Here is a 12,579-nt window from a genome sequence, read left to right on the forward strand (position 1 = left end):
TAAACTGGCAGGCCAAGGCTCGGTCTGAGACTTCCAATACTGGCGTGTCTCTCTTTAGCTCGAGGTTCCTAGAGCGGTTTCTTCATCAGGGGTTGGGGTATTTCGAAATCCCCTTAACCCCCGTTAGATGCTGACTTTGTTGAAGTGTTACCGGTGTTACCAACTGCCCATCCACACATGGACATCGAGTCGACCCTGGGCGAGTTACCATTAATCCTAACACTTCTCTATACTTAGTTCATTTGTCTCTTTTTAGATGTTTAAATTTTCATCAGAGCCCGGATTTATTATATTTTCTATAATTTCTCTCAACACTATGGGTTCGATATATAGTGAGGACAAACAGATAGAGAGACAGATAGATCGAAATTAAACTGTTTCAAGGGGCCCGAGTGGTAGGCTTCGTTAACGTTCAAACATTAACTTTCATGTGAAAATAAATTGATTTTTATTTTAATGTCTACCAAATAATAACAAATGTAACTTTTTACCAACTAAAACGCATTTCAAGTTTTTGTCACTGTAGCCTAAGTACAGTGCTGCGGCTCTCTATTTCAGAGGTCAAGTTTCTTTCACTGTAGCCTAAGTACAGTGCTGCGGCTCTCTATTTCAGAGGTCAAGTTTCTTTCACTGTAGCCTAAGTACAGTGCTGCGGCTCTCTACTCAAGAGGTCAAGTTTCTTTCACTGTAGCCTAAGTACAGTGCTGCGGCTCTCTACTCAAGAGGTCAAGTTTCTTTCACTGTAGCCTAATTACAGTGCTGCGGCTCTCTATTCCAGAGGTCAAGTATCTTTCACTGTAGCCTAAGTACAGTATTGAGGCTCTCTATTCCAGAGGTCACGGGTTCGATTTCCGGGGAGGTAAATAATAATTTGCAATTGGTTTGCACTGCTTAAGACAGTTGTTACATTCAATTCTCTACCTGGTTTATTATATTAGATTTTTCCCACTTTGTGTGATAGTTTTCATTCTGATCAGTGGTGTTGCACAATCGCCGCTTGCCCTTTGCTCGCGTGGCCTTTGCGCCTGCTGCTATGAGGACTAAAGAGAACAGATCCGTCTTTCCTGAAGAGGAAGCGTATTAATTATTTCATAAGATCGCCATATACAAGACGAAAGAGACTATAAATGACAGAAGTCGGAGGAATGAACAGGTATTTGGTCTACAGCCCCAAGAAGCTTAATTGCGATGCGTTCATCTTCGTATGTTCAGCGTCCAGGACAGTGACGTCATTGTCTCGTCGTAATCGAGCGAGCAGGGATAAGGAAATCCATTTGGTATTTTAGGTATTTATAAGGCCCAAGAGAATTTAGTGGATGTGTTAAATGATTTTCTCATTGTGGAGAATACTGTGAGGTGATAATAAGACTGGCACCACTGTCTATAATGATAGCCTATATCTTCTTTGTAATTATCGTTGTAATTATCGCTCAAATCATCATTGGGACGTTTGAAATAATTTGCTGCATTATTAAATGCCAGTTTAGTTTAGTTTGCAAATAATTAAGAATGCTATTATTATTAGAGTAATATTGTTAAACGGCTTGCGATTTACGCGTAGCTGTTCAATGTACGAGTTTGTTGCAGAAAACATTATGGTGAGGATTAGTCATGTAAGCACACAGAGTTCTTTTGATTCTTAGAAGTATCATACTCAAATTACATAAACAATCATCAGAACATGTTCACGTATATTGCACGTAGTGTCATAATAATTTACAGCATAACGATATTTGTAGTAAATGCCAAGATGATTATGGTGTTGGTTGAAATTTGTGCAGAAATTATACCGGCAGCAGTAAGTCTGGTATCATTTGTCACCGTTACCTGGAGAGAAATCATTTATATTTATGGTGAAGACTGGGAGATCATTTCAGTTAGTTCTAAGGTCCGGTTACTGAGCTTTCACTCTAAAGATGGCAGTCCGAGTGCTCAATTTATAGTATTGGGTGAGATACTCTTGCGTAATTAATGCGACTTACAATACTGAACTAGTAAGTAGAGTATCTATGTTGAATTATGTACCAGGCATGGAAATGGCTGAAGGCCTTATTGGTAAAATAAGAATGACTCGTTCATATAGGTTTAACATAGATTTTCCAGGCACCTTACAAGCATCTTTATATATATATATATATATATATATATATATATATATATATATATATATATATATATATATATATATATATTTAAAATCGGACTAACTCACAGGGCATTGCAGGTTTAAGAGCCATAAACATGTAATATTTCTCTACAGTATTATTGTCTGTGAGACTGGCTAACGAAATACAGGACTCTAGGTCCTGACTATCCTTGTGTTATGCTACTCCATGTGATAGCCGCTAAAACAAAACCTTCGTTTCATAGTTTCGATCTCACTGCATCTCACGACTTGAAACGTATGACGCCTTTATTTGGAACTTTCAATCTGGACTTTCTCAGACTTATCTCAGGGAAGCAATAGTCATTAGAACAGTTTGCTCTCCACTACCCATCTCGTCTTGATTCAAGAGACTCTTGTGCATAGATCGTAGCCTACAACGCAATATTGTACGTTATCAGAACTTTATCTAACAGGTGAAGTGTCTTCAACCATGCCTGACATCAAATATGTTCTTAAGTGATTCATCAAAACGAAAATTATCTTTTTTCGTTTTCGTTTTAAAAGTACTGTAAAATGACACCAATTTTAGTGATATCTGTTTGGTGGAAACAATGTTTGCGATCGCATTAAAAGTCCAATATTTCAGTACAACCCGGTTATCAATGGTTAAAAATAGAAAATTACTTTATCTGCAGAAGGTGCTGATATGACAGAGATAATTGGCCTCGCTCAGCACCGCTATCAGCGCCGTGGCGAGGCGCGGCGGTGATCAGGTGCTTATCACAAGGTCGTTTGAGGCACTTCCCTCACCGGAGTCTGACATTCCACCCGACGTTCGCCTCTCCCTCCCCTAACTCCACCCACTACTCTATTTCCCACCCACAAACCGTTTTGTGAAAAACCTCTCTCCATCAAGGGCAATCCCATTACTATTCATTTGGGATTGCTCACATTTTCACGAAAGTGTTTAAAGAAAATGACTGAATCTGTATAAATCGTCTTTACTTCGATTCGTTTTTGTTCGTTAGAAAAATAAGGAAACAATATACGCCCTATGTCATAAGCATCGACCCACAATGATAAAAATAAACAAGTGGTTTCATTCCTTAAATTAAACCTTGAACTTATAATAATAGAAAAACAGATAAAACTATATACTTTAAATATCTAAATAAACTTACAAATGTTACTTCCGTTTTTTAATACAACTTTTAGAATATTTAATGATCTATTATTTCATCATTTAACGTTATATATAGAATTTTTAGACTGCCATACGTACAGTAAAACAACGTGAACACTTTATTTCTATTTATTTACTTAGACAAACATTCCTTGACATTGAATTAATTGATTACTAAAACTCATTAAAGTTATAAAAAAGCTAGGCTAATCTACCATTTAATGACGTTTGCAGGTCTAAGATTGTTTTAAACATCTGAATGTAATAAAACCAACACGTTAAGTGTTGAACATGTGTAGCGTTGTTGAACAAAACTCCGTACACCATTACAACTTATTTATATCCATGATACAACTTCTATTTTCAATCAGTAAGTAATTAGTCATCCATCGATACATATTATTTGTATACACTCCATCTAAGAATTTTTGTATCCTGCAAATGTTTAATTTTTAAAGACGATACATACTTCCAAAAAATAGAATTAATTAGCTTACGAACAAGATTAGTAAGAATGTTTTTTTTATTTTCCTGGCTAATATTAAACAATGAAGACTTGAAAAAATATAGTAAGATGTTTGAAACATTTATCAAAAAGTGAAATTTAGATTGTTTTAAAAATTAAGTTTAAAAAATTATCAATTTGTTTATTCGAATGGTTTTCAAGAGTAGAAAGCCATTTAGAGTCCTCTTAATTTTTTTAGATATTGTGAACTCTTCTTATTCAGCAGTAAGTTTGTTACACATTCGTAAATCTACGGATAAGGGCCCTTTAAAAATCTTGTCGTTGCTTGGGATAGCAAAGAGTTGTTTCTTATAATTTATTAAATAAGTAATTAGAAGTAAATCTACAATCATGAGTCGTTTTATTATTTTTTGAACCTAATATATTGTGAAAAAATATCATGAGCTAACTGCATATTTGTTTACGCATCTTCTTGTACCTGTTTATGTTTCTCGAATAATATAAATACAGTGCAGTAATTTGTATTAACCACGCGCATATTTTATATTGAATTAAGGATCATTAATGAAAGGTATCCTGCATTACTCTTGCCTGCTAGATAAAATATTCTAGGAATAGGGTGATGGCATATCATTTAGAGAGAGATAGAGAGAGAGAGAGTGAGTGAGAGAGAGGGGGGGGATGAAAATCAGTTAAATTTGAGTGTCAGCTGAAGATATCAACATGCATACTATAAACACAGATCCGAATCATAAACATAATATAAAATTAACTTTATGAATAATAAGTATATACATGACTTATAAGGCTCATTAAAAATTTATGAAGTTATATTTAATATGTCTATTAGCAGTCAAGAATAAACGTCTCGCCATAGCTGCAATACAGCAATAAACATTTAAATAAAGTTAATCTATAAATATTGTTTATTACATTTTATTCTTCTAAAAAAGAAAGAGAGAGAGATAAGAATAAATTATGTTTCAGCTAGTATTACTTGTTAATTATAAAGCTGTTTTACACATGATTTAAATGTCAAACAGAAATAATTTGTTCTCTTTGTTCTTAGTACAGCGTCTAGAATCTGACTCTGTGGCAAGCTTCATTCTTGGAATCCGGAGTCATTTCCGTCTGAAGGGCTCCATAAAAGGTCAGCGACGAAGGAGTTTAAGATGAACTCTTTATATCGTTTTGACATATAAAGAACACACAGAAACACCTAGGCTACAGAATATAATTAAAATAGATATTCTAATTGTCTCATCAATTGTGTTCACAAAGGTGTTTTACACACGATCTCTAAGCATGGTGGAGCAATCGAGTTTTCTACCGATAACGTAGAAGACGTGAATTTTATATACATTCCAGACTCTGTACTAAGAGGATGGAGCGAACTAAACTTTTCGCTTTCAGTCAACCCTTTCCACCAATGCTACGTTACGTTAAAACAATCAATAAATACCACAAATACGAAAACCGTTAATTCAAATTTCATACTTGAACTTAACATTACAACACGAACATTTTTGTGCGGCTTTCCGACAACAGTCGCGTTGTCATAATTTTACGTTTTATACTTATTTATAAAAAGCTAGAAGATAATAATTTGTTATAAGATTATTTTTTAAGAAACATTATAACTGTAATCAATTGTTTAAAACAAAATGTATTTAAATAAATGTTACAACGATGTTGGATTTAGTTCTAAAAACGAGATAACATTTCATTCTTTAAATTGTTTCTTAATATTAGCGTGTTATTTTAAAATGAAATAAAATGCAAATACCTATAAATATACAGTTGTTAAAAGCCACAACATGTAGCGTCAAAATATTATCGCCTAAGTAATATATGTCAATTAATAGCAGTACCTTCATAACGTATATAAGTTTATTCAAAAATACGTCAGACATGTTTAGGGAGTATTCTTAAAAAATTATATAAAAAGTGATAAACCTCCAAATTGCTTTGTAAGATTTTTTTTAAATAAACGTAAATCGAGTCATACTTTAATTTTACAACTGCGGATTCATCTCTTAGAAAAGTTCAAGAGATACTTTTATCGTACAGATACTTTTATAGAATCAAATACTCTACAGTTATATAGAGTACGAGTATTGTATAAATTGCATGAAAGTGACTCACTCTCTGACAGTTGAATCACTACCACAATCACTAAACAAGGAAAGGTGTGGTTCGTCTCAGTACAGCTGCACTCACCAGCATAACCTCATTTCAGATGATTCAGTTGCTCGCCGACCTGACAGTGAATCACTATCATAATCACTAAACAAGGAAAGGTGTGGTTCGTCTCAGTAGAGATGCACTCACCAGCATAACCTCATTTCAGATGATTCAGTTGCGCGCCCACCTGACAGTGAATCACTATCACAATCACTAAACAAGGAAAGGTGTGGTTCGTCTCAGTAGAGCTGCACTCACCAGCATAACCTCATTTCAGATTATTCAGTTTCGCGCCGACCTGACACTGAATCACTATCACAATCACTAAACAAGCAAAGGTGTGGTTCGTCTCAGTAGAGCTGCACTCACCAGCATAACCTCATTTCAGATGATTCAGTTTCGCGCCGACCTGACACTGAATCACTATCACAATCACTAAACAAGCAAAGGTGTGGTTCGTCTCAGTAGAGCTGCACTCACCAGCATAACCTCATTTCAGATGATTCAGTTGCGCGCCGACCTGACAGTGAATCACTATCACTATATAAGGAAAGGTGTGGTTCATCTCGGTAGAGCTGCACTCACCAGCATAACCTCATTTCAGATGATTCAGTTGCGCGCCGACCTGACAGTGAATCACTATCACTATATAAGGAAAGGTGTGGTTCGTCTCAGTAGAGCTGCACTCACCAGCATCACCTCATTTCAGACGATTCAGTTGCGTGCCGACCTGACAGTGAATCACTGTCACAATCACTAAACAAGGAAAGGTGTGGTTCGTCTCAGTAGAGCTGCACTCACCAGCATAACCTCATTTCAGATGATTTAGTTGCGCGCCGACCTGACAGTGAATCACTATCACTATATAAGGAAAGGTGTGGTTCATCTCGGTAGAGCTGCACTCACCAGCATAACCTCATTTCAGATGATTCAGTTGCGCGCCGACCTGACAGTGAATCACTATCACTATATAAGGAAAGGTGTGGTTCGTCTCAGTAGAGCTGCACTCACCAGCATCACCTCATTTCAGACGATTCAGTTGCGCGCCGACCTGACAGTGAATCACTATCACAATCACTAAACAAGGAAAGGTGTGGTTCGTCTCAGTAGAGCTGCACTCACCAGCATAACCTCATTTCAGATGATTTAGTTGCGCGCCGACCTGACAGTGAATCACTATCACTATATAAGGAAAGGTGTGGTTCGTCTCAGTAGAGCTGCACTCACCAGCATCACCTCATTTCAGATGATTCAGTTGCGCGCCGACCTGACAGTGAATTACTATCACAATCACTAAACAAGGAAAGGTGTGGTTCGTCTCAGTAGAGCTGCACTCACCAGCATAACCTCATTTCAGATGATTTAGTTGCGCGCCGACCTGACACTGAATCACTATCACTATATAAGGAAAGGTGTGGTTCGTCTCAGTAGAGCTGCACTCACCAGCATAACCTCATTTCAGATGATTCAGTTGCGCGCCGACCTGACAGTGAATCACTATCACTATATAAGGAAAGGTGTGGTTCGTCTCAGTAGAGCTGCACTCACCAGCATCACCTCATTTCAGACGATTCAGTTGCGTGCCGACCTGACAGTGAATCACTATCACAATCACTAAACAAGGAAAGGTGTGGTTCGTCTCAGTAGAGCTGCACTCACCAGCATAACCTCATTTCAGATGATTCAGTTGCGCGCCGACCTGACAGTGAATCAACTATCACTATATAAGGAAAGGTGTGGTTCATCTCGGTAGAGCTGCACTCACCAGCATAACCTCATTTCAGATGATTCAGTTGCGCGCCGACCTGACAGTGAATCACTATCACTATATAAGGAAAGGTGTGTGGTTCGTCTCAGTAGAGCTGCACTCACCAGCATCACCTCATTTCAGACGATTCAGTTGCGGTGCCGACCTGACAGTGAAATCACTGTCACAATCACTAAACAAGGAAAGGTGTGGTTCGTCTCAGTAGAGCTGCACTCACCAGCATAACCTCATTTCCAGATGATTTAGTTGCGCGCCGACCTGACAGTGAAATCACTATCACTATAATAAGGAAAGGTGTGGTTCATCTCGGTAGAGCTGCACTCACCAGCATAACCTCATTTCAGATGATTCAGTTGCGCGCCGACCTGACAGTGAATCACTATATCACTATATAAGAAAGGTGTGGTTCGTCTCAGTAGAGCTGCACTCACCAGCATCACCTCATTTCAGACGATTCAGTTGCGCGCCGCGCCGACCTGACAGTGAATCACTATCACAATCACTAAACAAGGAAAGGTGTGGTTCGTCTCATAGAGCTGCACTCACCAGCATAACCTCATTTCAGATGATTTAGTTGCGCGCCGACCTGACAGTGAATCACTATCACTATATAAGGAAAGGTGTGGTTCGTCTCAGTAGAGCTGCACTCACCAGCATCACCTCATTTCAGATGATTCAGTTTTGCGCGCCGACCTGACAGTGAATTACTATCACAATCACTAAACAAGGAAAGGTGTGGTTCGTCTCAGTAGAGCTGCACTCACCAGCATAACCTCATTTCAGATGATTTAGTTGCGCGCCGACCTGACACTGAATCACTATCACTATATAAGGAAAGGTTGTGGTTCGTCTCAGTAGAGCTGCACTCACCAGCAAATAACCTCATTTCAGATGATTCAGTTTGCGCGCCGACCTGACAGTGAATCACTATCACTATATAAGGAAAGGTGTGGTTCGTCTCAGTAGAGCTGCACTCACCAGCATCACCTCATTTCAGACGATTCAGTTGCGTGCCCGACCTGACAGTGAATCACTATCACAATCACTAAACAAGGAAAGGTGTGGTTCGTCTCAGTAGAGCTGCACTCACCAGCATAACCTCATTTCAGATGATTTAGTTGCGCGCCGACCTGACAGTGAATCACTATCACTATATAAGAAAAGGTGTGGTTCATCTCGGTAGAGCTGCACTCACCAGCATAAACCTCATTTCAGATGATTCAGTTGCGCGCCGACCTGACAGTGAATCACTATCACTATATAAGGGAAAGGTGTGGTTTCGTCTCAGTAGAGCTGCACTCACCAGCATCACCTCATTTCAGACGATTCAGTTGCGCGCCGACCTGACAGTGAATCACTATCACAATCACTAAACAAGGAAAGGTGTGGTTCGTCTCAGTAGAGCTGCACTCACCAGCATAACCTCATTTCAGATGATTTAGTTGCGCGCCGACCTGACAGTGAATCACTATCACTATATAAGGAAAGGTGTGGTTCGTCTCAGTAGAGCTGCACTCACCAGCATCACCTCATTTCAGATGATTCAGTTGCGCGCCGACCTGACAGTGAATTACTATCACAATCACTAAACAAGGAAAGGTGTGGTTCGTCTCAGTAGAGCTGCACTCACCAGCATAACCTCATTTCAGATGATTTAGTTGCGCGCCGACCTGAACTCAATTAGGTTCTGAATCAAGAAGAGCTTTAATAATATCCTGCTTATTCCATGTATCTCGTAAAAACTCCCTCTGTTGCATATTTCACGATGCTTGACTTGTGATGCTATGTATATTGTGACGGCGAGAACTCGCTTGGATCAGATTCATAGTTATTTCCCCTTAACTCCATAGCGTGTTTTATGCTTTTATAGCAGTGCATTTAAGTTTTATACTATACTCTAATCGCTCAAAATGAATTACAAATTAAATCAATTTATTGCTTCCATTGTTTTGGAATTTTCAAATTAACTTTTAACTTTCACAACTCAGAACAATTTGTTGACAATTTTTCTTTTTCGTTGAAAAAACACACTTACATTCGGAGTATCTGAAAGTTCATATAGAGTGACATAAAACTAAAATCAAAACTGATATTATAGATTTATCTTCACATCAGTTCTCGTTAAATTTCAAGAAAGACCTTTGCACTCAAAGAAAATCCCCAAACCATTACAATTTAATATGTGGATAAATGTATTCAGTGAAATATTTTGTCCTTTAAGGCTTTTAAGAAAACTCAAAACAAAAACAGTCAGTTTTCATTATTGAAGGTAACAGAGGTGATCAATGTAATTAAATATTAAATAGAGGAGACAGAACAAATTAAACTATTGCTTCTTTTCATTTTAGGCACTCTAATGGCTATACTCATATACGTTTTGCTTTCAACTAATTAGGATTTGGAAATTTGAATTTTCTCATCGTACTTGGTCTAACTTTATAGACTTAATCACCCACCATTATATGGACTTGGAGACGTTTCTAAACAACTCAGAGCTCAGTGATAATTTGGGATGATATGGTATTTGGTATGGCATACTAACGTTTTGGTATGATTTGTTTATTTCAACCTAGACTGTAGCTATGTGTTAGGTTAATTATGGCGAGGAAGGGATCAGGTTGCAGATCTCGTAACGTAGTGTTACTGATTTTTGTATCACTGAAACATGTGCGGAAAATCCATTTCCTTCAGTGATGATTATATCCCTATCTCGATTTCGTGTACTTCGTCCATCAGGTACTCAACAGAGAAGTTGTGTTGTTAGTAACCACTAATTGAATATTAACATTTCCTAAAATTTAATTAGAATCTCAGTTAGATAAAGAAGCAAGAAGAATTAATCACAAAAATAACCGACTAAAATTATTGCAAGACAAAGAGATGTCTCCGTGCGTTTCTAAAATCATGAAAGAATTCCTATCGTCAGGATAGACCCTCTATCCTATATCTTTGTAGCAAATCTGATCTCATGTATGTCTTACTAGAACTACATTCTACCACTATTCGGTCGATGGAATGATGCTCAGCCGCCGGTTTCAAGCAGCTAATCTCCATTTTTTTCTAATCGGGGTCATTTTTTATAATCAATAAAAAACACAGCAACAGTAAAGACAGGTGGTCGAAGCTTCTTATTTGGCAATTAAAAAGGCTAATGATTGAATGTGCAAAACTTTAAACTTAAAGACCTTTAAGATCTATCAGCTAGGAGAAGTTCAAGTCTCTTGATTATACGTGGACTATAATTAATTCGAAAATTTTCCAAATCATTTCTCCAAGAACACTAATTGAGATTAAACCCTTTCATATTTCTGCTCCACATAGTGATAATATTACGTTAATGAAAACGCTCGCAGATGTTCACAGATCATAGCATTTTGAAAACTGCCTTTGAATACCAGAAATGGATGGACTAATGAAAAACATTCATATAAAATATCTCTGGTTTCAGAGATTCTGTAACGAATCAGTATTTGGCATTTACTAAAAATATACAGATTGTATATGACTCCTATAAGAGGTATCTTGGAGATACACTTTTATTTAATCTTTCCGACTGAACCTTTCCGTCTGAACCTTCCAGAGATACAAAATTATTTACACCATGTACATTATTATAGGCTTTAGATAAATATATCTTCATTTTTGTAATTGTTTTGTATGCATCATAAATTTGTGAGAAGGAAATAAATCAGCTTCATATTTTAATACGAATAACAATGTAGGTACTACAAATACGAAATTTTTCTAGTCCAATCTATCAAGTTTTATTCATTTAGTAGTTATCCATGAATTATATAATACCAACCCAGGGAAACTGACAAACTCTTTGAGAGTTAGTCAATTAAATTACATTGGCAATGTCCCAATAATATTCACCTCCATAAAGTTTTCAACTAGAGCAGATACACTAGAAGGGAAACTCAAGCAAAAATTCGCGAACACAATCATTTAAAATCATAATGCAGATTGAATAATTTGTGCCATTACCGCTTACATGAAAAAATTACTCCGTGTTTAAGCAGTTATAGTACAATTTAAATTGGGAAGAGTAATGGATATAGTACAGAACCCTGAGGACCGCCTCGAGTGACTGTTTGCCAACAAGATTCTCTCATCTCACGCACGTTAGCGACTGCATCGGTAAGCATCGACCCTGTTGGCCCAATCTCTTAGTAACGTACTCTTTTTATTTTAGAGAGTAAACTAAGATTTGAATGGAGTCAAGCTCTCAAAAATATTCTCTATTTTTCCTGTAGTCTCTTACTAAACAAACTGTTGCGTCTAACAAAGTTACTTGTATGTATGAGATGATGTTATTTTATGACTTCATTCATACTTTCGTTATTTTTTCAGTAACACTAACACTTTTAAATTTGACTTTGTAATAAGTTGCCACTAACAGTGATTTTTCACTTAATGGCTGATGGAAATATAGATATGGTACTGTATTCCACTTTTTCACAGCCGGCATAGAGTATTCAATTTCAATAAACATAATTTAGTGTGGTTAAACGATGACTGTAATAGAAAAATCTTGAGTTTTTTTAATGTTAACTCATTTTGATTTATATTATTAATCACAAAGTTTTCCAACACATATATTAAAATTGTGCAGCTTTTACATTACGAAATCCTTAGTTTTGTTGTAACCAATGGCTAATTACATACATTGGTATTCTTTTCAGTTTAGATATTGTTGTTTTGAGAGTGAGACGGCAAGAATTATATTTCTATTCCAAGTATTTTGTTTTAAAATTCAATTAAATACTGATTTAATCAGCAAATGGTAGTTAGCTTGTATAGTGTATATCAGATTTTAAATTTGTGCAGCTGTATCTTTATAGCCTATCATGAATAAATCCTTCACATAT

The sequence above is a fragment of the Homalodisca vitripennis genome, chromosome 2 (genome assembly GCF_021130785.1).
Source record: "Homalodisca vitripennis isolate AUS2020 chromosome 2, UT_GWSS_2.1, whole genome shotgun sequence".
Lineage (NCBI taxonomy): Eukaryota > Metazoa > Arthropoda > Insecta > Hemiptera > Cicadellidae > Homalodisca > Homalodisca vitripennis.